This window comes from Lagenorhynchus albirostris, chromosome 8 (assembly GCF_949774975.1).
Source record: "Lagenorhynchus albirostris chromosome 8, mLagAlb1.1, whole genome shotgun sequence".
Taxonomy (NCBI): Eukaryota; Metazoa; Chordata; class Mammalia; order Artiodactyla; family Delphinidae; genus Lagenorhynchus; species Lagenorhynchus albirostris.
This window is the reverse complement of record NC_083102.1, coordinates 89,354,749-89,378,540: the sequence shown is the minus strand read 5'-3', so window position 1 is coordinate 89,378,540 and position 23,792 is coordinate 89,354,749. Positions and strand designations below refer to the sequence as shown.

At 42.5% G+C, this 23,792-nt stretch overlaps 1 pseudogene; it reads left to right on the top strand.

Moving 5' to 3' along the window:
- LOC132524352 (ret finger protein-like 4A-like protein 1) overlaps window positions 1-22,983 on the top strand; it is a 67,926-nt pseudogene extending 44,943 nt beyond the window's left edge.
- The last annotated feature ends 809 nt before the right edge of the window (window positions 22,984-23,792 follow it).

Sequence of the window (23,792 nt, the reverse complement as noted above, 5' to 3'; positions counted from 1 at the left end):
CCTCATTGTGGGTTTAGGCTGTTCATGAGAAATCATGCTTGTCCCTGGAGGATGTATGGATGGACGTGGTGTAATGGGTCCATCTTTGAACTAGTAGGTGTTAGTAAACAGGCGAGTGCCCTCGGCTCACCCTTGTGGGGAGCCCTCAAAAGGAGAGTGAGTGGGAAGACTGTGCTCACCCCGGACACCCCTCCCCTTCCAATCCCTGGTCGTCTAGAGGAATGTGGAGACGTCAGTGTCTAATTGTAGATGGTCTTACTGAAGACCCTGCTGAAAGGCCCGGATGTCGGATGTGCTCTAGTAGGGGGAGGGGGTTGGATTCTGGGGTGAAAATGAATCCCTCTAAGTGAGGGGCATAATTTTCCAGAAGGGGTGATTTTCCTTCTGAAAACTAGAGGCAAGAGTCTCTTTGAGGGAGATGCTTAGACATGAGGGCATTGGATTCAAGACGTGATCAGATTGGGCCTGAGCCCAAGCAGAACCCTGTTGTGAAGAGTTAACATCTTATGTTCCCATTGCCTTTGGACTCTGAAGAAAATCAAATCTAGCCCTGAGCTTAAACTTTCCCCGCCTACACTCCCTTTAAAATTACCTTGACCCTTCAGTAAAGAAGTTGTCCCAAACAGGCTGGTGTAGGCGCACTGGGGCAGCTGGATTTCACGGTCAAGGCAGAAAAGGGAGGGTCTGCGGGACCATGAGTGGGGTCTTCAGCGGAGAGAGGGGCTCAAAGGTCATCAGCCCAAAGAGGAAATTCTTTGTCTCAGGAGCTTCCCAACTCTTTGCCCTTCTGTCAAAATGTTGCGGGAGCTCGGAAGGTAGGATGGGAAAATTTCAAGTGTAAAGTATAATTTATTGATAACAAGATTACTTGATTTTTTTCTTTTTTTTGGCTGTACCGTGTGGCATGTGGAGTCTTAGTTTCCTGACCAGGGATTGAACCCCCGCCCCCTGCATTGGCAGCCTGGAGTCTTAACTACTGAATCACCAAGGAAGTCCCAAGATTACTTGAATTTTAATTTATGATTAATACCTTAAGCTGGAAGACTATAATTCTGGTGACATTCAGACATTAGCCAAGATGTTAGGCAAAAAAGGTTGTATACAGGGGTAAGAAACTTGATTGCACTATTGGAGTCATATCCCCTGGGCCATTATTCACTGCATCTATAATGAGGCCAGTGTTGGCGGAGGGCAATGGCAGAATTTACTACCTGAAACCCAGAAAGACAAGGATGGCTGCATCATTGGCCCACGTGGTGGATAGCCAGAGAATGTGCACGTGGTGAATAGTGTATTTCTGTCTGTGCCCCCCAAGGAGGGCCTTTGCCTTGGAGTAGATCTCCAAAGAGCACATGAATACATTTAACAGGATAAGATGCAATCAGAGATGATTAGAAGCGTCGGTGATGCAGATTACTAGACAGATCAACAAAAAGAAAGTATTTTCTCTAAAATACGTGGATGTTTCTACCTTGACAGCCACGGTGTCTATTTCAGTCTGCTAATGGATTTGATATTCAGTCCACACACTATACAGCCTTATTTTGAAAACAACAGTCGCTGCAGTCAATCATTACAAACACTCCCTTGCATACGTCTTCCACTTCATGCTACCTGCTTGGCAAAACCACAGTCCTGAATCCATCCAACTCTGCCCTGCACCTGTGCAGCTAAATGTGGGAGCTGAATAACGCACCATCACCTGGATGTTAATTGAATTAATGACCATTAACCTCAAGTGGGCCTTTAATGCCACACTTCTCCATCTATTCTTCCCCTCTCCTGGGTGAGTTTTCTCCTCTCCCTGTCCCACCACCCCTCCCATCCTTGTCTTCCTCTTCTTTCTTCTCCTTCTTGTTAAATTGAGGGATAATTTAGGCTCAGTGAAATGCACAGATTACAAGTTTGATGATTTTGACAAACGCATGCAGTGTGTAACCCACATACCCATCAAGATATAGAATACTACCATCACCCCCAGAAGTTTCCCTTAAGTCCCTTCCCAGTCCATTCCTGTACCACCACCCCCAGCGGCAGCCACAGTTCTGAGTAACTATTTCACACTTTTCCTTTTTGAGTAACTATTTCACACTTTTCCTTTCTCCTCAAATATCCAACTCTTCTTCCCCATTTTTACTCTCAGCTGATGATCTTGTTTCCTACTTCATAGAGAAATGAAAGCAACAAAAAGAGAATTTTAATATGCCCGCCTCCACTTCTTCCCATCCACAAGCATTGCATCTGCATCCTTCCTCTCTCTGCCTGGATGGACCATCTCTGCTCCTGTCGAAAGCGAAGCCCTCCCATCCTGTCTCAGGTAGTCAAGAATAGCACTGCAGCAATTCTTTCCTCTTTCTCTTATCTAACTTCTGACATACTCCTGGATCCATTCCCACCAGCATTTATTTCTGTGCTATCATATGTCCCATCCTAAAAGGGAAATAAAAGAACCCCCTTTGACCCCATCACCCCTACTATCCCCTGTTTCTTTGCTCATATTAGCAAAAATCAAAGTGTAGTTTATACTCTGGCTTTAATTCTTCCCAATTCTCTCACAGATACTTTCTATTCAGACTTCACTCCTGCCACCCCATGGAAACTGCTCTTCTCAAGGTCACCAAAGGCCCTCCACACTGTAAAATCCAATAGTAAAATTCTCAGTCTTTGATAGGAGTTGACAAGATTGGCCCATCTTTTCTCCTTTGATAAAATGTCTTCATCTGGTCTTGCAACACTTCTTTGGGTTTCCTCACTGCTCAGTTTTTCTCAGGCTCAGTTTGTTCTGCTGGTTCCTTGTCTTCTTCCTTAACTCTTGATGTTGGCATGCCTTTGGCTCAGCCCTGTTGATGTACTCTTAGTGATTGCGTTGGACTTGTGACTTTAAGTACCACCATATGACGACGTTTTCCAAATTTTTCCCTCTGGTCCAGATGTCTGACCTGAAATCCACACCTGTGTTATCCAACCTCCCACTTGACGCCTCTACTTGGGTGTCTGATGGAGAGCTCGCCCCAAACTGAACTCCTGACCTTCTACTATAAACCACTTTCCTTGTAGCTTTGCCATTTGGGTTGATGGCTGTCCATCATTGTGGTTGCTCAGACCAATATCTTCAAATCATTCTTGACACTTTTCTTCCACTCGCACCCCACATCCAATCCAGCAGGAAATTCTGTTGGCTCTCTATGCCCAATAGTATTACTTTTCACCCGATAATCCAGTTTCCCTTTTGGCTGTGCCCCTCCTTGCAGGATTAAATATCTCCACTTTGATGAGTTTAGGAGTGGCCGTATGACTTGCTTTAACCCAATAAGTGTGGGTAGAATCGACGGATATCATTTCCAGAGGGTGCTCTAAGACCTAGCAGGTGATGGCCCACAATGGTCCAGACAGAGGCAGCTCTGCCAGACTGGCCCCAGAGCCAAGTCACAGGGAGTAGAGCCACAGCCGACTCACACTGGCAATCAGGTGTTGTAAGCTGCTGATTTGGGGGTGTCTTGTTAATGCAGCATAACTACTTCTTCTGAGCAATATACTCTCCCTTCTGTTCCTGGTGAATCTGAGGTTCTTGATGTCTTGTCGCAGAAGGAATTCAGTGAGAGACAAAGTGATAGGTAAGATGTGGATTTATTTAGAGAGCAACACGTTCCACAGATGGCGGGCCATCTCAGTAGGCGAGAGGCCTTGGGAGAAACACGCTCCACAGACAGAGCATGGGCCAGCTCAGAAGGTGAGAGGCCCCCAAATATGGTCTGGTAAGTTTTTATGGGCTGTGTAATTTCATACGCTAATGAGTGGGAGGATTATTCCAATTATTTTGGGCAAGGGGCGGGGATTTTCAGGAATTGGGCCACTGCCCACTTTTTGACCTTTTCTGCTTAGCCTCAGAACTGTCGTGGCACTGGTGGGCGTGTCACTTAGCATGCTAATGTATTACAGTGAATGTATAATGAGGCTCGAGGTCCACTGGAAGTCAAATCTTCTGCCCTCTTGGACCTAGCTGGTTCTAACCGGTTTTCGTCATGTCCTATGGCTATGTCATTCTTTTAAAGGTTGTGCCCTGCTCCATTCCCTCCTGTTTCATTTCCACAAGCATCCTGACTGATCACTTCTACTACTAGGCTGGTTCAAGCCATCGTCATCTCATGCCTGGGTTACTACAATGGCCTCTTAACTGGTCTCCCTGCTTCTTTCCTCAGCCTCCTGTGGACAATTCTCAATAAAGCAGCCAGGGAGAGCCTGTTAAAACCTGATTCACTTCTCTGTTCAAAGCACTGCAATGGCTCTTCGTTCCACTTAGAGTAAGAGCCAGTCCATGAGGTCTAAGCCACCCAGCAGGATTGGCAGGCCTTACCTCCCTCCTTATCCCCACATGCTCCCTTGGTTCCAATCCCACTGGCCTCCTCTCTGTTCCTCAGCTCCGCAGGCAACTTCCCACCTTAGGGTTTCTCTACGAGCTCTTCCCTCTGTCAAGAATGCTCTTCCGCAGATATCTTCACACCTAACTTCCTTGCCTCCTTCACGTTTTTGCTCAAATACCACCCTCTCAGTGTGGCCTGCCCTGACCCCCCTATCAACAGTTGTACCCCTTTCCTCTGCCACCTTGGCATCTTTGACTCCCTGCTCTGTTTCCCCATAGCACTTACCACCTTTTAACATACTATATTATTTACTTTTTACACCGTATTCTAATTTCTTGCTGGCCTTCCCCATTTGAATGTAAATTTCACGAGGGCAGATCTTTGTCTGTGGCATTCACTGATTGTACTAGTTGACTATTTCAGTGATAGCACATGAAAGCATTGAATACTTAGGCAAATTAGAGAAAATATTCACTGTAGAAGGCAGTGAAGCTAGAAGGAGGAGATGGCTATGCAAATCAGCACCGTGGGACCAGGGCCCATTCTCGCACAGCTCAGAGTGCCAGGAGGTGGGGTGCTGGATGGGTAATCGGCTGTGCCATTGGTTTTATTTATGGCTCTTCTTGTTGGGAGCAAAACAAAGAATGCTTGCTTTACCACCCACATAGGTCTTGGGTTTCTTATACTTCAGATATCCCATTTTTGGTCACATAGGATGCTGGTTTTAGAGCCAGACTTGCTTATTATATAGCAGCTTCTCATGTATGAACACACAACCCATCCCCACTTTTCCTTTCCATCCATGGCCACGGATCCATAGAGGCTGAGTCCTCCCATGATGGGTAAACAACACAGCTCACCCATCTTTTGGGCCAAGAACCTAGAATAATGCCTGGTACGTAGTAGTTGCTCAATAAATTTGTTGACTAAAGGAATTCAGGAGAACAGCCAAGTCCAGGGATAAATGAAGCATTTTCTTCAAGTAAGGCCTGTCTCTTCAAGCAGGCTGCATGCTAGCTCTGTCAGACAGGACTGGGCCATGATGATTGGGAGTGGAACCACTGTCTGACTGAGGCTTGACTGCAGGCTCATCTCCCAAGAAAACAGTCTAGAATGTTTGGGACCTTGGACAGAAGTTCAAGTGCAGTGTTACTTAAGGTCTTTAAATGACTAAAATGTTATAATTGTTGGCACACAAGTTAACTTGCAGTTAGCGGTTAAGAACATGGACTCTGGAGCCTGATTAGGTTCAAATTCCAATTCTGCCACTTAGTAGCTGTGTGATCTTGGGCAAGTTACTTAACCTCTCTGTGACTCATTTTCCTCATTTGTGAAGTGGTGGCAGTAATAATTCCTATCTCATAGGGCTGTTGTGAAGTTAAAGTGAATGCATGTTTATGCCAGTCCCCAGCACATAGGAAGTAATACATGTTTGCTATTTTATTGTCAGTATTATGTATGTTATCCTACCTTCTCTTACTCATCCACCTGTTGTGCTAAGTGGATTCTGAAAGCCAGCAAGAAGACACTGAGACCCCTAAAATGCTGTTGCCCAAACATCTGTCCTCTCCTCAGTGTGCTTGGTCAAAGTTGTCCTATTAGTTTTATATTTGTTTAATTTTTGATAGGTGGGGCTAAATTGCAGAACAAGTTTTGTTCATTTAAAACAGTCTTTAGATTCCCTGCTCCCCTCAAGTCCCCCTTCTCAATCTGTGATAATACGCCAGCCTTCTCAGGAAAGAGGGGGAGGTCCAAAGGAAAAGGAACGCTGTTGACATAGCCCCCAGAAAGCGGGATCTTTTCAGGCGTGTGAAAAAGTGCATTGACGAGGAAATGGGGATTACAGAGAAGTTTGCTTCTTAATGCTTTTATTTTCTAAAATATGCCCAATGAACATGTATATTTTAAAAGTTAGAATAAAATATCATCTTTTATAAAATAAAGAATTTTTTAAAATCCTGCCAAAATCTCTCATTAAACAGCTGAAAGATCTACTAAAAGAGGAGCGGATCGCATGGGATGAAGGGCGGAGCTCAGTGGCTTAGGTAGGTCTTGGAACGTGAGGGAGCCCAGGAGGGAAATAGGGGCGCAGCAGGAGTGAGAGGTAGGCTTTCCTACAAACCTCAAATCATTTGGAAGAATAAAAAAAAGAGAACCAGGACACCGAAAAGACTCTTAGATGGCCAACCAACAATGTTTGAGCACCCACCGTATGCAAACTGCTACCCTAGAGACTGTAGGAGAGATTCCAATGGATACGGCAGGGTTTCTATCTCCTGTTGCATCTAAACATGCACTTTAGAGGAGGAAAAGAGGATGCATAGCACGTGCATCCTCCTCTTCTTTTGGAGGGAAGAAATCTCTTAAAATAATGATGCCAGTTCTTCTCAAAGTACCCTCTGCAGACCAAGCTCATCAGGGATATCAGGGCTGATTATGAAAATGCAGACTCTCAGGCCTCTCCATCCCTGATGAATCAGCATGTCTGGAGCCCGAGCCAAGGGATCTGGCTCTTAATCAGGCACTTGGAGTGATTCTTATGCACAGTTTAAAATGTTAGAACTCCCGCTGCTTTGTGGTAGCTACCAAATGAATTAAAAGAGAAATTACTTTTGAAGGAGGATGGGAATGGATGGTTTGATGGAGGAGAATTTTTTTTTTTAATTTACTTATTTATTTATTTATTTTTGATTGCATTGGGTCTTTGGTGCTGCGCGCAGGCTTTCTCTAGTTGCAAAGAGCAGGGGCTACTCTTCGTTGCGGTGCTGTGGGCTTCTCATTGTGGTGGCTTCTCTTGTTGTGGAGCACAGGCTCTAGGCACGTGGGCTTCAGTAGTTGTGGCACGTGGGCTCAGTGGATGTGGCTCTTGGGCTCTACAGTGCAGGCCCAGTAGTTGTGGCGCATGGGCTTTGTTGCTCCGCGGCATGTGGGATCTTCCCAGACCAGGGCTCGAACCTGTGTCCCCTGCATTGGCAGGCGGATTCTTAACCACTGTGCCACCAGGGAAGTCCTGATGGAGGAGAATTTGAACCGAGGCATTGGCTAGGTTTTGCTGACTGAGGCCAAAGGGAGGTGCTGTTCCAGGGTGAGGAATGGCTCGTCCAAGGCAATGACGTGACTGTAGCACAGGGAGGAGATGACGGTGCTGAGGTTTCTGGCAGTCACAGGCCCACCAGGCAACGTGTTTCCTGTTCTGCAATCTCACCGCCTCTCTTCCACGCACAACTAGGATGACGGAGCAGAAGGATTCACTGCGGAAAGCTGGCTTGGCTTGGTGCTCATCTGCCCCTGAGTGAGCTAAGCTCATCTGCTTTTTGCCTTCTGTCAAGTCAGCTCTTCTCTGAATTCAAGTAGAAGTATGAGAATTTCTTGCCACCTCGGGCTGGAAGTTTGCCGTTATCACCGCTTGAGATACCACAGGCAGACTGTATTTCCAAACGGAAAGCAGCCCTCTCAACGCCTGCCTCGCCAGGGCGGGGCAGACAGGCGCTGGGGACACCCGGGGGGTTTGCCATCTCAGGTGGCGTCTGCGGAGAGTGAGTGCGAAGCAGCAGGAGCTCAGATGTCGCCACGTAGCTGAAGTGCCTGGATCAGCTGCTGGGTCTGCACGTGTGTTGATACATCCCTTCCTAGGCCACCTGGACGTTGTCAATCAACAACAAGCATTTGATGACCGACCCTACTGTGGAGTCAGCACTGTCAGCCTCTACCCCTTTCTCGTTTTCTAGCTGATGCTATTTGAGGCAGATATAAGGGGTGAGAGCCTGGTGCCCATTTCCCTGGGGGGCCTGGGACCTGAGCTCACCACTCTGCACCCCAACGATGACAACTCCATCAAAGTCGACTGCCTCCCTTCGGGACCCCACCACCGTGGTGGAGCAGAAGATACATGATTCGCTGCAGTAAGATACAGACACAGTGCGCAGGACGTGGAGATGTGCTGCCCAGACGGCCCCTCCGGGGAGGAGTGTGGACGGCAGACTGTTGTCAGCTGTTAGCCCTTCCAGGTCTGCCTCAGCTGCAGAGAGCTGCCCCCCACCGCCAAGGCCATGTCCACATCCAGTGACTGACTGAGGCAGGTGTATAAAGGCCTGGCTATCTGGCCCAGGGCCCGACAACTCAGATGGGCCTCCCAGTCTTTTGGTCTCTTTGTTCTCTTCTTTTCAGAGGTGCTAATCCTAAAGGCCTTCCCCAATAAACACCCACAGCCTTAATTCTGTTTCAGAGTCTGCTTCCTAGAGAACCCCACTTGCAACACATGAGTTTGAATTTCAGCTGGACTAATTAGGAGGTCTGTGACCTGGGGGAGGCAAGAACTTATTATCGGTAAGACATCATTTCCTTATCTGCAAAATGGGAATCATAGTAACTTCTTCATACAGTTATTGTGAGTGCATTCACATACGTGGTGCAGAGTAATCACTCATAAAATTACATATCATAATCTTGGGCAAGTTATATAACTTCAGTGAGCCTTGGATCCTTTATCTAAAAATAGGACAATACACCTCAGGATTTCTTTTTAAATTGAAGTATAGTTGATTTACAATATTGTGTTAGGTTCGGGTGTACAGCATAGTGATTCAGTGTATCTCAGGATTTTGGTAAGGATTGTGTGACATCCTGTGTGTGTTAGGTACTCAAGAGATATGCCCTTTCCCCTTATTTTTTTCTCTGAAGTATCAGTAGTACCTTTATATTGTGAATTTGAAAAATAATTCCTCTTTATTTTCTTTCTCTTTATTGCTTACCCATTATCAGAGTGTAGTACATTTGTATTTGGAGGAGAAAAACAATGTAGAGCAGAAAGGTGGGGCTAAGGCAGAGCCCTGGTTTTGTGGCTCTCTTCTCTTCCATCACAGGTCAAAGGCCACCTCCTCCAGGAAGCTCACCCTGACTGACTCAACACATTCTGCAAACCACTCATACGACCTTTGATTCCCCTCTCTTTTTCTTTGGTTCATGTTTTTTAAGACTTTACTGAATTTGTTACAATAGTGCTTCCATTTTTATGTTTTGGGTTTTTGGCCACGAGGCATGTGGGATCTTAGCTCCCTGACAAGGATCGAACCCGAGCCCCCTGCATTGGAAGGCGAAGTCTTAACTACTGGACTGTCAGGGAATTCCCTTCCTTGGTTCATTTTTGTAATCCTTATAATGATATATTTCTGTGGATTACAATATTTCTATTTTTACATTGTAAAAGCAGGGAAGGTATCTATCTTTTAAAGAGGCAGGGAAGGTATCTATTTTTTAAAGAGGGTCCATCTACCTGAACATTGCTGTCTATGTTCCCTGGGAATGTTTATTGGTTCCTATACTAGTTAACAGTGACCACCTCTTACGGAAGTGCTGAGTCTTGCTGGACGCACGGGGGGATGCTCCAGGAATTCCTGCTGACTTGACAAGGAATATGAGAGCCAGATAGGGTCTTCCCCTCGTCCAACTCTGTCATCTCACCCATGAGGAAACTTTGTTTAGGTCAGCTCTATTTTCAAATAATGTCATTTAAAGGCTCCTGTGGGATGTCTGTAGCCCCATCTTTATTATGTCTTCTCTATTTTATAACTTGACAGTAACTTTTTTTTTTTTTCTGATTTAAAGCTTGGTCAGTTCTAGGAACACTGTCTTATACTGACACCTACTGGGCAGGTGGGAAAATAACTGATACCTAGAACACTGGCGTTTGTTAGGACTAGAAGCAGAGGAATTATGTCTTCCCCATTACATTCATTTTTAATAAGCATCTTCCTTACAACTATTCTTGTTTTAAGCTTTCATTTCCATATTCTCCTGCTAAATCTGATGGTCCATATTAGATTTTAGATTTCTTAGGTGTGATGATTCCAATTAAGATGCTAAAAGCCCATAGTACCTTTAAGCAATGTCGTTCTGTAGATATACTTAATGTTTAATGATGAACAAGAATCACAGTCATTAACTGTGACCTTAATTCTGCAAGCACTGCGGCTCTGAACAGCTGGCATGTCAAGTGGGTCCTGTGAAAATTATGGGGCCATTATTAATCCTAGATCCACCTGTTGGTGGGAACGGCAAGAGGCCACCTGATCTGGATCAAAACCTCTCACTGATAGTAGTAAGAACCATCCAGGATGAAGGACGTAAATTCTTTCCTTGAAGGTTTCTCCAGAGCTCACAACCCTAGTGAAAATGCATTCAAGTGCTTCACTATCCTAATGTGACTTGGTTATAAAACCACCTCTCTCCTGCTTTTATATAAAGTTTCTTTGTTCTCCTAAGGTCTGGCAATGATTAAGCAAATCCTACTCATAAAAACCTTACAGGGCTTCCCTGGTGGCGCAGTGGTTAAGAATCCGCCTGCCAACGTAGGGGACACGGGTTCGAGCCCTGGTCCGGGAAGATCCCACATGCCGCGGAGCAACTAAGCCTGTGCGCCACAACTACTGAGCCTGCGCTCTAGATCCCGCAAGCCACGCCTGCTGAAGCCTGTGTGCCACAACTACTGAAGCCCTTGCGCCTAGAGCCTGAGCTCCGCAGCAAAAGAAGCCACTGCAATGAGAAGCCCAAGCACCGCAACGAAGAGTAGCTCTCGCTCACTGCAACTAGAGAAAGCCTGCGTGCAGCAACGAAGACCCAACGCAGCCAAAAATAAATAAATTTTAAAAAATAATTTAATCTTTTAAAGTACTTTCTACTGGGTGCCATACTTTTTTTTCTTGTGGTAGATATATACAATCAAATATTATTCAGCCATTAAAAAGAAGGAAATCCTACTATTTACCATGACAACATGGATTAACTTGGAGGGCAAGGTGCTAAGTGAAATAAGCCAGACAGAGAGACAAATGTTGCATGGAATCACTTATCTATGGGATCTAAAAAAGAAAGTCAAACTCATAGAAACAGAAAGTAGAATGGCGGTTGGCAGGAGCTTAGGGTGGGGGAAATGGAGAGATATTGATTAAAGAGTACAAACGTTCAGTTATAAGATGAGTAAGTTCTGAGGATCTAACGTACAGCGTGGAGACTGTAGTTAATGATGCTGTATCACATGCTTGAAATTTGAAGTCTGACTCCATCACTTATCTGTTGTGGATCTCAGGCTCCTCTTTGCCTCAGTTTCTTCATCTGTACATGGGGACAGTAAGATCATTCCGTATGGTGATTATGATAAATTAATGACACAGGGCTTGACACACAGTAGGTACCAAGTTATTTCTATCCCCTGTTTCAAAGCCGTGCGGTTTACTTATGTCTGGCTCTGTATGCCGTCTGAATACCCCCCCCCGTTACCAGTTCTTTCATGTGATAGATGCCACTTCTGGAGATCCTTAGGGCTGAAGCCTTCTTCTCTTCAAGTTTTCCAGTTGCCGCAAATCATCTCTGCTTCCCTCTCAAACTTCTCAGACATCCTTTGGCCCTTGAATTGTCTGTTTTCAGACTTTAAAAAATGGCCCCAGGGATTTGCTTATTTAACAAACTTTTTCTGAGCTCCTGTAAAGTAGCAGCAGCATTGGTAGAATGGTGAATGAAACATACAAAAATCCCTATCCTCACAGAGCTTTTATTCCAGAAGAGGAGGACAGAAAAGCTAGTAAAGCATATGATTTGTTAGACGATCATAAATGCTAAGTTAAAAAATAAGGCAAGACGGGTGATAGGGATTGTGTGTGTATGAGTGTGCATGTATTTGGGGTGATGGTTGCCTCGCTGCTTTTAGAGCTGTTTGGGGGACAAGGGCTGCCCTGGGAGCCCTAGGCTTCTTGTGGTGACATAAACAGGGTTAAAGTATGCTGAGGTTGGTCCTGATGGTCTCAAGGAAGATAGTGGTGTGGAGTGTAGAAGCATGAACGGTCCCCTCTTCATTTCTGCCAAAGGGGAGGTGGAAGAAACATGGGGAGGGCTTCCCTGCTCTTATTTGTAGCAAGAGGAATCAGTGGGATTCCCTTTGATTCCCTCCTTCATTCAGGCAGGGGAACTTCGTAAATGTTGACTTCTTGAGACTCTGACCCTGACAGGCATTAAAACAACAAAAAAAAAGGAGGAAGCTCAGATGTTGTTTTCTTCAAGGAGCCCATCCCAGTGCTCTGGAATGCAAGAGAGTCACAGAGGACCTGAGCTAGCCCATCAGGGAATGAGCCCTCTTTCTTGAGTGGCTATCATAAGATGTGATACCAAGAAACATCGCTAAGACAATGTTTAGCAAATGTGGCAGAATGGTGGGGGGGCATCGGCTGGGAGTGGAAAGTCTGCTTTCCCCTTTTGACTGACTCTTGGCTTGCTGCACTTACCCCTCCAAGTCTGTTTCTTCTTCTTCTCTTAGACGAGGAGGCTGGCCTCTAACATCTATTTCTGATACAAAATTCCATGACTTTAAGAAGTTAGAATTTTATCTGTCAGAGTTTTGAAAAGGAAATAGAGGACTTTAGAGCATAGATAGAGTTTCCATTTCATTTCATTTCGTTTCGTTTCATTTCATTTCATTTATTTTTTCGTTCCAGTTGATTTTGGAAGTAACGGATGTAGGGAAGGCAGAATTGGCTTTTGTTGTTGGTTTAGAGAAGCAGATTAGATTTCCTGGATAATAGCCTAACATACCAGAGTGGATCTTTCAAAGACTGGGAAGAATTTGTTTGGCAGGAGAATTGCTGATTTGTTCAAGAGGGCTTTTCCACTCAATCTTCTGGACGAGGGAGAAAAAAATCCTGGTAAATCAACTTAAATGCCCCCATTATGAAGATGCCTGGTCCCTCTAGGCTGAATTAGTTGCTCCCTCCTCTGTTTCCACAGAAAGGCAAAGAGCAAGCTGGAGCCATGGGATAGACAAAGGCAGATGGCCCCGTGCAGCAGCAGTGCATATAAGATGAATACTTAATAAGTGTGTGATGAATGAATAAATAAATGGAAGATTGTCAGGAAGTAAGACCAACCAATAGGTAGGGGAACTGGGGAAATCAGAGCAGGTGACTTCAGATTTTCATTAATCCCAGATCAAATTCAAGAATTACTAAATGTGGTTTATGAGCACATACAAAAGGAATCATCACCCAGACCCATCGTGGTCTCATCAAGGACTGGTTTTGCTAGTAATCTCACTGGTAGAGTTTCTAGACTTGTAGGTTGGGGAAGCCTGTGAACATAGTCTATCTTAATTTCAGGAAAGCAATTAAACTTCCCCCTGATCTTTTTTGGTTAAGATGGTGAAATGAAGACTTGCTGATCATACTGTTAGAGTTACAGCTGATAGAAATATCTTTATTCAAATGGTGTTGATTACAGCATTTTTGTAACTGGAATGGGATATCTAGTGGAGTGCCTCAGGGTTAAGGTCTTGGTCTTAACTGTCCAACTTTAAAAAAATTAATTACTTTGAAGTGATTATATGTTCACAGGAAATTGTAACAAAGAACGTGTAGGGAGCTTGTATGTATGCTTTAGTCCATTTCCCCCAAAGACAACACCTTGCATAACTATAGTATGATATCAAAACCAGAAAATTGGTATTGGGACAATTGTGTGTGTGTGTGTGTGTGTGTGTGTGTGTGTATCTTTGTGGGTATCTCTATCTCTGTGTAACTTTATTACATGTGTAAATTCATGTAACATCACCATAATCAAGGTAACACTTGACAACCACTAATCTGTTCTCCATCTCTGGAATTTTGTTATTTCAAAAATGTCATATAAACAAAATCATACAGCATGTAATCTCTTGAGATTGGCTTTTTTCACTCTTACTAATTCTCTTGAGATCCATCCAGGTTACTGTATATATAACTTGTGTTGCTTTTTTATTTCTGAGTAGTATGGAAATTGTATGGAAATTTTGTATGGAAATTGTATGGAAATTTCCATTGTATGGAAATACCACAGTTTGTTTAACCATTTACCTGCTGGAGGATAGTTAGGTTGTTTTCAGTTTTTGGCTATTATGAATAAAGCTGTTATGAGCATTTTTATACAGGTTTTTGAACACAAGTTTTCATTTCTTTAGGATAAACACCCAAGAGTGCATTTGCTGGGTTACATGGTAATTATATGTTTAATTTCATAACACTTCAGCAAATTATTACCCAAAGTAGCTCTACTGTTTTACGTTCCCATCAGAAATATGAGTGATTCAGTTTCTCTGCATACATGCCAGCATTTGATGTTTTCACTATTTTTAATTTTAGTCATTCTGATATGTATATAGTAATACCTCATTGAGGTTTTAATTTGCATTTCCCTAATGGCTAAGATGTTGAACATCTTTTCATGTCTGTATTTGCCCTCTGTATATCCTCTTCAATGAAATGTCTGTTCGTATCTTTTGTGCATTTTCTAATTGGAGTGAATTGGATTATTTGTTTCTTCCTGTTGAGGTTTGAGAGCTCTTTATATTGTATATTCCAGATACAAGTCCTTTACTGAATGTAAGATTTGCAAATACTTTCTCCTGGTCTGTAATTTATCTTTATATTCCCTTAACAGGGTCCTTTGCAGAGCAAAAGTTTTACACTTTGATGAGGTCCAATTTATCAAAGTTTTCCTTAAGGGATCATGATTTTTGGTGTCGTCTAAAAACTCTTCATCTAATCCTAAAGATGTCCTACTGGTTTTATTTTCTGAAAGTTTTATCATTTTATATTTTATGTTTAAGTTCATAATTCATTATAAGTTAATTTGTTTAACTTTTAAAGTCAAAGATATGGTAGGCATGTAGGTGACGCAAGCAGCTGGAATACAATGATGAAACAAATAAGATAGAATTTATAAGCATGCAATATCAGAGACAGTTTAGTGTGGGGATTGAGAAAGTGGGCTCTGAAGCCAGACTGCTTAGGTTCAAATGCCTGAGCTGCCCGGAAGGCCTTGGGGAAGTCCCATAACCTCTCTTGTGTCTTAGTTTCTGCATCTGCAAAATGGGATTAATGTAGAGTACTTACCTTATATGGTTGTTATGCGAGCTTAATGAGAAAATACAGAGCACTTAGATCAGTACTCCAAGAAATGCCACCTATTATTATCACTGCAACTTGACATTGGTTTAAACATTGGGCAGTTACAGGGGAGACATGACCAAATAGGGAGTTTGTATGAAAAAATCCATTATATGCAAAGAAGTAGAGAGGTGAACTTAACATAGTTGAAAATTTTAACTTAAATGTCTGCCCAATTTTTGTCCAGTAGTAGGTGTTTATAAATATGTATCTTCATCCAGAAATGGCAAGATTTATGCAGGATCAAAATGACAAGGCATTTAAATCCATTCAGTGGAAACCAGAGTCCACTTAGGACTGTATAGATACTCAAATGCATTTTTTCATATTCTTGTTGAGACTGTACAAAGCAAAGTCATTGTTTTAGATTATCAGATACTAGAAAATGGCCAGTCATTATTTCTGTGCAAGTGTAATAAACCATCAGTAGGAACAAAAGGGCACTGACAGAGTTCATTGTCGTAGTTTGATGTGGGATCATGTAAATTCTCAGCTTCTTGCAGTGGGGACTTCTGGGTCCCCAGCCCTTGGTACCACTAACAGAATGCTGGGGCACGGATTTTAATTGTGGTCTCTACCTTTGATGAAAATGAGGAATGAGGGAGATGTAGACCTAGGGGGATTGACTAGATGGAGAAGGGGTTATGGGAAGTGACAGGAAGAAGCCATTACAAATATTAGACATTAGAAGGGTGGGGCAGAGGAAGCAGAGAGTGTCTCAGATTACTAGAAAGAAGTGGGACCCCCTTGGACTGGGGTCTGTCTGGTCATTACTGTGCCAGGAAGCAGCTGAGGGCCACTGGGCAATTCACCCAGTCTCTTCAGTGCCTGGGTTTCCTTTTCTGCCACATAATAAAAATGGTATCTGCTCCACAAACTCCACGGGCTGTTATGAAGAATACATTTGCATGAAAATTTCTTTAAGCAAAACATGAAAATATGACATTGTTATTGTTTCATAGTAGATCTTTGTTCATTATTTTTATGGAATATACTCTTTTTAAAAAAATTTTGTTGGAGTATAATTGATTTACAATGTTAGTTTCTGCTGTACAGCAAAGTGAATCAGTTATACGTATACATATATCAACTCTTTTTTTAGCTTATTTCTCCATATAGGTCATTATAGAGTATTGAGTAGAGTTCCCTGTACTATATAGTAGGTCCTTATTAGTTATCTATTTTATATACAGTAGTGTGTATATGTCAATCCCAATCTCCCAATTTATCCCTTCCTCCCCTCACTCCCTGGTAACCATAAGTTTGCTTTCTACATCTGTGACTCTATTTCTGTTTTCTAGATAAGTTCATTTGCACCTTTTTTTTTTTTACATGGAATATACTCTTAAGAGCTACTCCAATCTCTCTCTCCTTCTCTTTGCTTACTAAATTCCTTAGATTTGGGGGTTCCCCACTCTACCTCATTTAGCAGTGTCTCAGCAGTGTAGTGTAACTGGCTTTACCTGAGATGCTGTTTTGTCTCAGTGACTGCTGTATGATGTTTGTAATCTAGATCATTAAGCTGACTCTCCTCTCCTAAATCTCTAATGTAGGGAACTGACCTGCCTTTTTCACTCTATGCCTTGCCACTTCTCACATGTTTATATGCCTGAAAAAACATGGATCCCAACTCTACCCAAGAAAACAGGCTTTAATTTGTCTTAAACAATAAGTAGCTGAGGTTAGCAGATGTAAGCTTTTATATATAGAATGGATAAACAAGGTCCTACTATATAGCACAGAGAACTATATTCAATATCCTATGATAAATGATAATGGAAAAGAATATTAAACAAAGAATGTATATATATGTATAATTGAATCTCTTTGCTATACAGCAGAAATTAATACAACATTGTAAATCAACTATACTTCAATAAAAAAAGAGTAAGTAGCTAAATGTTAGTTCAGGCTCCATTATGAAATACTCAAAGTTACACTGAAAATTGTGTGTGTACACGTGTGAAATAGGTTGAAGAAGAGACTATTTTTTTTTTAAGTTACCATAAATTTGTCTATTTCTTTGCAGAAAGCAGTATTCTTTAGGGTTTACTATTATGGTCATCATTACCTTCAATTTTTAACTATGTGGTTAATCAATAAAGGGATTTTTAGATTCATTCACAGGTTTAGACCACAAACTGAGAATTAAAGAATTAATCCTTTGGGAGAGTATTTTGGGGGAAAAAAATCCAGTGACCACAAAGTCCCTTAATTATGAAAACATGAGGAGAGGATTGCCAACAGTGGGCAAAATAAAGACCTTGGAATAATATAAAGTTTTCTTAATTTGAATGCTTATTTGTTATTCATATTTGATTTCCCCATTGAAACCTCATTAAAATAGAGTAATATGTGTATAAAGAGAAGAGAAATATGTTTATTTATTTAATGATTTGAGGAAGTACTGGGAAGACTGTTTTGTTGAAAATATTTCTCAAAGTTCTGCCACATGGAGAACAGTATGGAGGTTCCTTAAAAAACTAAAAATAGAACTACCATATGACCCAGAAATCCCACTACTGGGCATATACCCTGAGAAAACCATAATTCAAAAAGAGTCATGTACCACAATGTTCATTGCAGCTCTATTTACAATAGCCAGGACATGGAAGCAACCTAAGTGTCCATCGACAGACAAATGGATAAAGAAGATGTGGCACATATATACAATGGAATATTACTCAGCCATAAAAAGAAACGAAACTGAGTTATGTGTAGTGAGGTGGATGGACCTAGAGTCTGTCATACAGAGTGAAGTAAGTCAGAAAGAGAAAAACAAATACCGTATGCTAACACATATATATGGAATCTAAAAAAAATGGTTCTGAAGAACCTAGGGGCAGGACAGGAATAAAGACACAAATGTAGAGAATGGACTTGAGGACATGGGGAGGGGGAAGGGTAAGCTGGGACGAAGTGAGAGAGTGGCATGGACACATATACACTACCAAATGTAAAATAGCTAGTGGGAAGCAGCCGCATAGCACAGGGAGATCAGCTCGGTGCTTTGTGACCGCCTAGAGGGGTGGGATAGGGAGGGTGGGAGGGAGATGCAAGAGGGAGGGGATATGCGGATATATGTATATGTATAGCTGATGCACTTTGTTATAAAGCAGAAACTAACACACCATTGTAAAGCAATTATACTCCAATAGAGATGTTAAAAAAAAACAACAGCTCTGCTACATAGTTCTGAAAATCCACCGTTAGAGAATCATTCTTTGGGGAGTACCAGTTATCTAGGAGGGATACTTATTAAGCTGTTGTCAATCAAGAACACATATACAAGGCCACATAAGATTATCACAAAGTACAGGCTCTGGAGTCAGATGGACCTAGGATTGAATTTGGCTTTGGCACTTACCAGCTGTGAGATTCTGGGCAAATTACTTATCTTCTCTGAGTCCCAATTTCTTCATCTGTAAAATGGGGTTAATAATGGCTCTCACCTGATGGACACAATTTAAATGAGTTGATCTATTTGAAGAACCTAATATAATACTTACTTTAAAGTAGGCTCTTAGTACATTGCAATGAAAATTATTAGCAGTAGTAGGAATATTTCATTTGAATTGGGGTTTGCATAGCTTTGGAGGTGCATGAAGCAATTCCAAGAGGTATACAGATTCAGATAATTTCAAGGGAATCAATTTCCAAATTCTCTCTCTCTCCTCTCTCTCTCTCTCTCTCTATATATATATATATATATTTTTTTTTTCTGTATTCATCTGCTTACAAATGCACCTGCATCAGGCTGCTTCTCCTTTTCTGTCTTGCCTTCCACAATTTCCCTTCTGCCTTACAGAAGAGGTCTCATCCAACCCAAACCGTGCTATGGTACTTTGTCTTGGCTATAGAAACCTCTGGGGCACTGAGCAGAGGCAACTCAAACTACAGGTATTTGAGAGCCCTCTTTAAGCAAAATGGCACCATGAACTAAAGGTAATAGGGTATCATGTCTTTCCGTGTCTTATGCTTATCTCTGTTAAGGCAAAGCATAACTCTTATGGAATGAACGTGTCCCCACAAAATTCGTATGTTGAAATCTTCACTGCCAATGTGATGGTATTTGGAGGCTGGGCTTTTGTAAAGTAATTAGGTCCTGAGGGCAGTGCCCTGATGAATACAATTGATGCCTTTATAAGAAGAAACACTGGAGCCCACTCTCTCTCTCAGTCATATGGGGTTACAATGAGAAGACAGCCATCTACAAACTGGGAAGAGGAGCCTCATCAGACACCAGATCTTCTGGCCTCTTGATCTTGGACTTCCTGGGCTCCCGAACTGTGAGAAATAAGAGTTTCTTGTTTAAGCCACACAGTCTATGGTAATTTGTTATAGCAGCCTGGACAGATTGAGACAATACCTTAAACAGATAAGCTGATGTATGTTTGGATGTTTTTGATTTCAAGTCTGTAATGGAATTATGTAGTGGAGGGGAGAGGTGATGGTTTTTTGTTTGTTTGTTTTTGGTCTTCATTACTGGCAAAGAAGGTATTGTTCCTGAGGAAAGAAATCATTGAGAACAGAGTAAAAAGAACATTTCTTGGAAATATGGAAGATGGCAGTGCGTTATTCGCCCAGGTGACAAACTCATGACGGGTTTCTGTACTTAGCTAGCTAGCTGTTTTGAAATATTCAAGATTTGAAAGCAGCATGCTGGGAAATACCAGTCTGCTATGAAGCACCCTTTCTCTGCAGTTTCACCATCTCAGTAAAGAAGATGAGTTCAGTGAATATGCTCATTTATCTGCATTTTAGTCTAGTCTTACTGGTATAATTTGCATGATATCAAGGTGAAAAGACCCACATGTTCTTCTAACATGTCAATGTTTTATTTTCTAATAAGAAACATATATTAGAGGTAAGTTAGTGTTTTGTGTTCTCTTGAATATTTATTCAAATTCATAGGAGAAACATTTTCATTAACTTTTGGTAAAAGTTAGCAAAATATGAAATCCATACTCATGTTTTATGAAAGTTAAAATGTCCTGCTCACTGTCACTCATCAACCACTTTTCTGCTCATTTATTAAATCCTACCATGTACATATTAGGTATCTTAGCTTGGGCTGCCATAACAAAATACCATAGACTGAGGGGCTTCAATGACAGAAATAGACTTTCTCATAGTTCTCGAGACGGAAGTCTGAGATCAGGGTGGCAGTATGGTCCAGTTCTAATGAGGACCCTCTTCCTGGCTCGCAGGTGGCCACCTTGTCCCTGTGTCCTCACATAGGGGAGAGAGATCTGGTGTTTCAGCCCTGTTGGATTAGGGACCTACTCTAATGACCTTATTTAACCTTTCTAACTTCTTCACAGGCCCTTTCTCCAAGTACAGACACACTGTGGGCAGGGGGTGGGGAGTGGTTAGGTCTTCAACCTAGGAATGTTGGGGGGACACAATTCGGTCCAAAGCATTAGGTTTAAGCAATTTAACAGGAATATGTTGCAGAATATACTTTAAATAATATTCTCAACAATACTTAATGTACATTTTGTAAGCATGTACTTATTTGCAACCGAGTTCTTTTCTCTTGCAATTTGCGTAAAATATTTAAACTATACTCCTAAAAGTAGAACATCTATTTAGTTTCAAAAGCAAATAAAAAATTTCCCCAAGTGCAAATCTAGTATAAAATGACCTAAGCAAAATATGTTACACATTTAGAAAACCAGCTTGATTTAATTATTATTAATATTTCCCTCTCAAATGTTAATATACTGATTCCAATTCTGTGAAATGTGTAATTACCTAAACATAATTGACTTCAACCTATTTTGGGAAGAAATCACTTATATACAAATAAATATCCTCCATCGTCTGTCTGTATTTCTGTCATATCTTTAGTACGCATTTTGAGATGTCCTTACAAAATGAAATATAACATTAATATATGCCTTTGCTTACAGTCAGAAAGAAAAGTTCTGGGCTTCCCTGGTGGCGTAGTGGTTAAGAATCCACCTGCCAATGCAGGGGACCCGGGTTTGAGCCCTGGTCTGGGAAGATCCCACATGCCACAGAGCAGCTAAGCCCGTGCGCCACAACTACTGAGCCTGTGCTCTAGAGCCCGTGAGCCACAACTACTGAGACCGCGTGCTGCAGCTACTGAAGCCTGCGTGCCTAGGGCCTGTGCTACACAACAAGAGAAGCCACAGCAATGAGAAGCCCGCGCACCGCAACGAAGACCCAACCCAGCCAAAAATGAATAAATTAAATAAATTTAAAAAAAAAAAGAAAAGTTCTAAAATACACAATTTCAATTTTGCTTTTAACCCCAGTTTCATCTATTTTAGCTCCATAAGCAAAAGGCCTCTGAGAAAAAGTTGAACAGTATAATCAGTAGCATGTGATAAGCTTTTTGGGTCATATTTCCTAGAAAGTGAAGAACTCTAATGACTGGGTAAAAAAAAATTTTTTTTGGTAAATTAGGTCATTTTCAATTCTTTGCTTTCAACAAAATAAAAGAAGGACCTAACCAAGTTGTCAATAGGTAGATAATTAGAAATATTTTGGGGAGCTTCCCTGGTGGCAGAGTGGTTGAGAATCTGCCTGCTAATGCAGGGGACACGGGTTCGAGCTCTGGTCTGGGAGGAGCCCACATGCCGTGGAGCAACTAGGCCCGTGAGCCACAACTACTGAGCCTGCGCGTCTGGAGCCTGTGCTCCGCAACAAGAGAGGCCGCGACAGTGAGAGGCCTGCGCACCGCGATGAAGAGTGGCCCCGGCTTGCCACAACTAGAGAAAGCCCTCACACAGAAACGAAGACCCAACACAGCAAAAATAAATAAATTAATTAATAAACTCCTACCCCCAACATCTTCTTTAAAAATATATATATATATATTTTTTTGATAATAGATCACTGCTCTTTTTGACTTATAATTAAGAAGGCATTCAAATAGCACAGTGGCATTTCCATAGGAAAATGCCTAGAACTGAGCTGTCAGGGGAAGCAGCTGGACCTAGTTGAGCAGAGAGGACCCGTGGCTGAACACTTTAAAGTAGAAAGTAAATGTATGGTTTGCCTGACTTATCTTGAAAACCGCATGTACCTGAAATGTGAATATGTCTGCTGCTTTCAGTGCTTCGATTCACTGCAGAAGGAGCCTGATGGGGAGGGTTTATTGTGCCCCAACTGCTCTGTGGTCTCAAAAAGAATGACCTCAGGTGTGCTCTCAAGCTCTGAGCTCTGGTTTCAAAGGTTAAGGAGTCAGGGCCCCAGCTGAGAGCTGTCCTCCAGATGAACCCAAGGATGCGGAAGTTCCAAGTGGATGTGACCTTGGATGTTGACATAGCCAACAAGTACCTCATCCGTTCTGAGGACCTGAAAACTGTCTGTTGTGGGTTTTTCAAGCAGAAGAAAAGGTCCTGACCTGAGAGATTCAACCATACAACTTGTGTCCTGGGATTCCCTCTGTTCACCTCTGGCTGCCATTACTGGGAGGTGGACGTGGGGTCCAGCAAGAATGGGATGTGGGCATTTGGAAAGAATCTGTGCATCGACAAGGGAAGACTCAACTGACTCCAGATCTTGGCTTCTGGACTGTGAGCTTGAGAAATGGAGATGTCTTCTCTGCCCACACTGTGCCTTCTGCTATCCTCAAAGAATGGTTCTTTCTGGCAATAACTGCCCAGAACACAAGGACAGGCTGATGGTCCAATGAGAGACTCAAGGAGAGAGATCCGTGTGTGTCTTAGAACAAATTATGATCTCCTTACAGAGTCATGTGGACACAACAGAGACCTGAGGATTTTGAGGAAGGAAACACTGGCTTCAAAGGAGGTATTTTCCAGATTAAACAGACCTGAGACCATAAATATCAAGGGTTGTGGAACTTAATCTCAGGGGAAAGTCCAGCCTTTGGATGGTGTGCTAATGATCAGGGTGAAGAGACTTTGGAACAGTTTGGAAAAGTGAGACCATGAAGGAAAACGCCCAACGGGAAACACAGTGAAGGGAGCCCCTGGTGCACTTTGAGTGTCCCCTCCCCCCAGTTATGACTTTCGTTCTAAACCTGGATTCTCCAACTGGGAGCATAAAATACTTTCTGTGCCCTCTGCTCAGCTGCTCATGTAGATCTTCTCAATAATTGCCAGGAGTTGTCGCTAATCCAGACATGGATGAGGGTGATTTGCACTGGGGATAAGATTTGCTCCTCATTGGAGATGCCCCAGACTCTCCATGCAGACAGTGTCACCTATACTACAGATGATGTGATAATGGCACCTCTGTGGGGAGATGAGGTCCAGGGACCCTGTCCCTATAACTGTGGCCCATCCTGATCGACACTTCCCTGTACAAAGCTCTGGAGCCAAGTCCAGGCAGGTGAATTCTTCCTTTTGTTCAACCTCAGGGCAGAAAACAGGAGAGAAGGGCTCCCCAGCAGGAGAGGAACTCAGAGCTGTGTTAGCACCATTAGGCAGGACAGGTACTCACCCTGCCTTGTCCTGAGCTGCCCCAT